The following is a 7,195-nucleotide window of genomic DNA, read 5'->3' on the forward strand; positions in this document are numbered from 1 at the left end:
GCATCCATGATCAAATAGTAGCCAAACAAACTCATAGACAGTATGGAACAAACTCTGAACATAGGGCGCTCACATGACGTAAGCATTTTCTGGCGCATAATGTGACGTTTGAGAACCTAAAACCCCGTTTCTCCCAGTTGACACGGCAACACATAACCGGCGTTTTCAGAAATCTCCACTTTGGCCGGAGTTTTTAGAAATAATCGTTCTCTGGGATAAAAACTGCGTTTTCGTGTAAATGACAGGCCAAAACGCAGGGAAATATCTGCGTTTTCCCATCGTGTAAACGGGGCCTCAGGCTCTTGGGAGAAGAAACCTCTCCCAGTCCCAGTCCCAGTCCCAGTCCCAGTCCCAGTCCCAGTCCCAGTCCCAGTCCCAGTCTCTCTCTCCCCCCCCCCCCGGCTCTGCTTAAATACTGGATCCTCTTGCCATTGATGAGGAACAGCTGGTAGGTCCCATCACCTAGATTAGGACAGGGAGGAGCACAAGAAATTGGACAAAAAAACCCAAAAAAAAAACCTTTTAATATATGTCCAAATAGAAACTGTTATTTAAAATGGTAATAATATATCACAATACTGTAGTTTTTAGGCCTAGGCTACTATATTTTAATCAAATAAATGCAGGCTGGGGGAGCAGCGCAAGAGACTTATTTCAAAAACATTAAAAAAATCCACCTGACACACACACACAAGTTTCAAGTTTTGAAAAATACAACAACAAACAGTAATATTGTAAAGTATAATAACAATTGAATTTATAATTAGCCTATATAGGATTATGTAATGGTTCACAAAATTCACGGTTCAATCACTGTCTGTTGTTGCATTGAGACTCTGGTAGGGCTTTATTTTGAAATTCTCGTCAGCAAAATAGAGGGAAAACAAACAATATTGACAATATTGTTTATAAAATGTTACTCACCATGTTCATTTATGGTAAATCTGACTGTTCCGTTGCGTTCGCACCACATACTTGATAATCGTGCTGTAAACATTGCCTACGCCAATAGCAGGCGCTTATAATCGTGACGTGCGCCAATGGCAGCTGCAAAGGAGAAGCAATATGGGAAATACCGACTGTTTTAAGGAATAAACGCAGAATTTTTGGTTCTTGTCGTGTTTAACACAATCTACACTCGATCGCGCGAGGATATCCATCGTGAAAAATCGCAGCTTGAATTTTTTTTTAGTTACCATCGAAGTGAAAGACAGGTCCTTTCTGTGGTATAAATACAACGTACAACAAAACTACAACTCCCAGCAGGCCGTTGGGTCCATTGGCTGCGCGCGCACACACACTCAATAAATCAATGAATGACACTTACCCATTAGAAAACGCAAATGCATACGTCCTGGGACGGTAACACCAGTCAAATTAAATCATTCAAGGAAAATACATCTTTGCAGTGCATACACAGAAGTGCCAATAATATATTTTCACTGCATTTACAATTGCAGAAATAAAGCTATGAGATCGTTATTACAATTAGAAATCAGAAAAAAAAAAAAAAAAAAAAAAAAAATTTTTTTTTTTTTTTTATATATGTCCAAATAGAAACTGTTATTTAAAATGGTAATAATACATCACAATACTGTAGTTTATAGCCTAGGCTACTATATTTTAATCAAATAAATGCAGGCTGGGGGAGCAGTGCAAGAGACTTATTTCAAAAACATTTAAAAAATCCACCTGACAGACATTTCAAGAGACAATTTACTTCCTGCAACTCCTGCAAATCAGACATTATTTCATCGATGTCGAGTTCAAATTCCTTTTCCATGTCTTCTGCAGATGGATCAGAGAAATTATTGGTGGCCATTATTACAGAATGGTTTTCAGGTTTACAGATGGTTATTTACAGGTATAGGCCTGTAAATTCACAGCCAGGCAGCGGGTCTTCTTCTTTTTTTAAATTGCAGTTGTCAAACAACTTTTAAGTGTGCATTACCGCCACCTTCTGATATGGAGTGTGGATCACATTCGCCGTTGCTCACTACTCTATAAATAAATAAATAAATATATAACCCCATAAATATCTAAAGCATTTACGATGCTGATCGTAGCCTGATCAGTCTGTGAATGTTCAATGTAAGACTATTTATATTTGCTTACATTCACTGATAACAAAAATAATAAAACGTTATTAATTAGCCTAAATGTGAGCAGTCCCCTCTATATGTAGCCTATATGTTAAATTCAAAAGAATATGTATGTATATAATATAGATATGATTATGGGGTCAACGTAGGCCTACTATTTTTTTTTACCAGGGTTAATTGAAGCTCAGCTGGGTGTCCTCATGCTCACTAACGTTAACTTGCTGTAGTACGTTTCACGGAGTAGTCTACATAAAACAATCACCTGACTGAAACTTAGCCTTGGCTACAGATCGTAAGGTTCTGGCAAAACTTGTTAAAGCGAGTGATTACACTGTAAAAAGTGAACAGTTGGATCAACTTAAAAAAAAAATACTTAAATTGGTAACACCTAAAGAAATTAAGTTTTCTCAACTTAAATTATCACGTTTTCGTGATAATTTAAGTTGAGAAAACTTCATTTCTTTCTTCATTTCTTAAATTCTTAATTCCTTTTTTGAGTAAATTTTTTTTAAGTTGATCCAACTGCTCACTTTTTACAGTGTATGTACATTCACTGAATGAATATTATGAAAATAAAATATATATTTCTCGCTAGAAATGTAATCAAAACTTATTTTTATCCAGAATCTAACTCAAAATATTGTTTTTTTTTCACTAAAAATGATAGAAATGTCCGCCATGTTATTTTGTTCTCGCGACCGGAATCTTGAAAGTCACGTGACTTGGACATAGTGCCTCTAGTGGACGTTTCACCCAGAAAGTGCAGGGAAATGTACTTTCAGGTACGTATTTCAGGGTTTGCAAAAAAGTACCCAGAGTAACGTATTTCCAATGAGCCTGGGTTAAAACTTCTGATCAAAAAAAATAAAGACAGAGACACAATTTTTTCAATAAACCATTTAACCACAAATTCACATTACATAAACCCCTATTCACATTCCATGCTGCATTCCTTTCAAGCTGACAGTCATAGATGCCTTTGGAAATCTAAAAACTGTGAACCAACATTCTTTTGTTAAATTTTCAAATGAAATAATACTCTGTATAAAAACAAGATTTGGTCTTCAAAAAGCTGTTTTTCAAAAATGAGTGAAAAATAGGGGGTGGTCTTATATTCAGGCCAATACGGTGGCCTGAATATAAGAATATACGGTATTAGCCTGCGGGCCGTCTGAATGTTAAGAGGTTAATCTGGGGGAAACCCAAGCTTTATCGATTCCTTATTCTTTTCCTAAATTCTTTTCCAGGTGTCGGAGAAGGAAGAGGCTGAAAAAAATCTTCAGCAAGAAAGCATGGCAATCTTCGTCATCAGAGATGCACAAGCTGTACCCACAAACATTGGCATCATACTTGAGGGACAAGAGGTTCTGAGCGACTTGCTGTCTGTCGCAAATGCTGTTCCCATTCTCCTGGGCCTTCTTTATGCCTTATTCAGTCTGGAATATCCCAAGACATTTGAATATATCCAGAAAGTCATCATGGACCCAAAAGGCATGACAAACAAAGTCAAGAGGCTCTGTGACCAGCTCTACAATAGAGCTTAATTCTGGGTTCCCACACATCCCAGTTTACTCCCGTAAATGATGTCATGTTTGAGTGGCTGGCTATGGTTCGGCGTTCTACGCAATGCTACGTGCTGCAGCGTTCTGAAAGCTGCCAGTTTACACCAATGAGATGAAATGGGACGGTGTATAGCAACAACTCTGTACTTCCATTCCAATTTTTGACTTTTCAACAATGTTTTTTTACAGTTGGATATCATTTGTAGCATCATAAAATACAACGAGGACAGAGATAGTGAGAATCTTTTTATTTTATTTTTTTTATTGCAAGATGTACATAAATTGGGATCACAAACAGGGAAAACAAATAAACAAACAAACAACCAAAACAAAACCAATACAGTCAGGAACTGACAGATGCGTGCGTTTGTGTGTGTGCGTGTGTGCATGTGTGCGTGTAAAGGTAACTGGGTGGACGTGTCACAGTACATACTTTGAAGAACAAGAGATAGATGAAAAAAAAAAAAAAAAAGGAAGATAGTGAGATACTGACTACAGCTGCATTTCTAGTAGTGATGAAACTGAGAAATTGTCACATTTCCCTAATTCACTGCATTGTTCTCGGTTAAGGCTGTTGTTTTCTAAGGTCAATGTTTGCCAGCTCTTAGAAGTTGAAAATCTGACACTTGAGTACTGAAATTGTGGATATGTGTAAGTAATGTATAAGTTAATAAATATTTATGTAATGAAAATTCTTTCTTTTTTAAATTATTTTGGACAAGATTAAATATTAAGAAATGTTCCTTAATGGTAAACATGTTTTATTAAATCCATATCTTTTTGTTTGTTTAAAATAAATCATTTCAATTAATTTGTATTTTTAAAAATGAGAAATAATTGTATAATTAAATCTATATCTATTTGATTGGAGAAAACAAATAATGTCTAATACATATTTCTTAAATGTGATTTTTTATTATATTAAATCTATATATTTTTGTTTAGATCAAAAACAGAATTAATTGACTTTCTTCAATAAGAAAAATATACTTTGTGCCAAGGTTTAGAAAATACATAGAAAATATTGGTTAGGGCAAGTTATTTATTTTTCATTGGCTCAAGTTATAAAATATAGATGTGAACCCTACATTTTTTTTAATTGGATGAATGAAAACCTTTTTTTCAGTGTGTGTGTGTGTGTGTGTGTGTGTGTGTGTGTGTGTGTGTGTGTGTGTGTGCGTACTGTTTTGGAAATATTTTTCTTTCTATATATAGATATGTAAACTGTATATTTATTTATTTGTCAATGACAACACACATTAATTAGCACATTAGGCTAATATGGATTTATTCCCATGGAAATTCTTGGCTCTAAGAATATATATTTGTAAATCTCATCAAAAGACAAAATTAAATGTTAAAACTAAATTCACTGTAAATATAATCTTAATTTGAGTTTCATAAACTCGGCGTTGCGTTTGAAATCCGAATTTTATTATTCTCCATTTTTTCAATCAATACATATTACATAGCGAAAATAACCTGCTGAAAGAAGCAGTTTTTTTGACAAGAGACATCGTTATGTTTCGCTCCTCTGTCTGCGCTTCAGAGAGCATCTAAAGCCGCTAAACGTAGGCCTATGGAAAGTTTTCAGTCAGGGAAACTGTTTCTCAAAGATGAGCAACGATTTATAGATTTATTTGGAACTATTTTCGTTGCCGATATATAGAGCAAAATGTAAGTCATGTAATATTTACGACTTAATATAAAAAAAAACGTCCTGCTGATGTTCGGGACAGCACTCTTTCTCGTCCTATCTGTTGCTTTTTAAAATAATTGTCATAAATAGAAAAAAACAAGGATAGCGTACAGGAACTTTTTTTGTGAATTATATTCTGTTTCAGAAATGTTTCAGATGGCAGATGCTTTTATTGTAGGCTAATATCTGTAAAAAACAAAACAAAACAAAAAAACAAAAAAAACAGTGGTCTGTTATTCTTAATAACAAAATGTATGCCAGCTTCACTTGCTCCCGTTTATGCACCAGCTGCAAATGCTAAAAATAAATAATAAACAGCGCTAGTTTTTCTATGAACAATCATGAATTAAAAAAGCTAAGTCAGTCTTTGTTTGTATTGCATGTTCACTTTTAATACAGCGAAACAGCCTAGGTCTTCCATTCCTCTCAAACTCTTGTGGTCGACTGTGACGTCACTCGTGTGACCGACTGTTACGTCAACTCGGGTGGCTGACTGTGACGTCAACTCGGGTGGCTGACTGTGACGTCAATTCGTGTGGCCGACTGTGACGTCAACTGTCGACTGTTACGTCATAATGATCGTGAGTATAAACAGTGCCGCGGATTTATTCTTCTTGTAGCGAGTAGGCGATTGTGAAATTACTATATACATTTACATTATGTGCATCTGAGTTGTGCATATTAGTAGGGAAATTGATACAAAATTGATTATTCAAATAATCTCTTCTGTTTCTCTTTCTTTCATAGTGTTTCACAGATATAAATTGCAAGAAGTATTGTTCACTTCTAGTTCATTTTCGAGTATGTCAACCATGCCCACCATTTTTGAGAGTGCAGAGCAGTCCTCATCAACTGAATTGTCAGATGAGCTCACTACAGCCCTTGCTGCGGGGCGGTGGTGGGCGATAATGGAAGTTTCAGACCCCATATCTAAGTATCCTGACTATGAGGACCTCATCTCAGACCAGTGGTGGGAAACAGTGGAGGAAGGAGAAACATCATGCCCCACATCCCCGGTCTTCAGTGAAGCATCTGAGAAGGCTCATTCCCAGCACTCGGGCTTCTCAGATGGGAAATATAAGGGGGGAGAACTGAAGACAACGAAGCAGTGGAGGCAGCAGAACTCTCCCAGTGCTAAAAAAGAGGATCTCACCTCATCCCTGGTCTTCGGTGATACATTGGAGAAAGCTCAGCACTCAGCACCTGTGCCTGTTGTGTCCCCAAAGCGAGCACCTGTGCCTGCTGCATCTCCAAAGCGAGCACCTGTGCCTGTTGTGTCCCCAAAGCGAGCACCTGTGCCTGCTGCATCTCCAAAGGGAGCACCTGTGCCTGCTGCGTGCCCAAAGGGAGCACCTGTGCCTGCTGCGTGCCCAAAGCGAGCACCTGTGCCTGCTGCATCTCCAAAGGGAGCACCTGTGCCTGCTGCATCTCCAAAGGGAGCACCTGTGCCTGCTGCGTGCCCAAAGGGAGCACCTGTGCCCATAGGGTCCCAAAAAAGAGGAAAACTCAGGATCCCCGAATATTTGACTAAACATCTGAAAAAGGCCGCTTTAGAAACACCCACACCCATCCAGTCACTACAGAGGGCACCAGTGGCTTCCTCAAAGGTGCTCACATGCTCCTCACATGGAGCACCAATGCCAGACAAGATCTCCAAGAGGAGAAATCCTAAAAACCCTGAGCTGCTGAGGCAGCATTTGCAAAATGCACCAGTGCTTGTGTCTTCCGCAAACCTCAGGATCCCTAAGCAGCAGAGGCAGAAGAATATCCAAAAGGGAGTGTCTGTGCCTGCCAAGATCCCACAGAGAACACTTGCTCCACCGTGTTCCCCA

Source organism: Leuciscus leuciscus, assembly GCF_965113295.1.
Source record: "Leuciscus leuciscus genome assembly, contig: SUPER_11_unloc_7, whole genome shotgun sequence".
Lineage (NCBI taxonomy): Eukaryota > Metazoa > Chordata > Actinopteri > Cypriniformes > Leuciscidae > Leuciscus > Leuciscus leuciscus.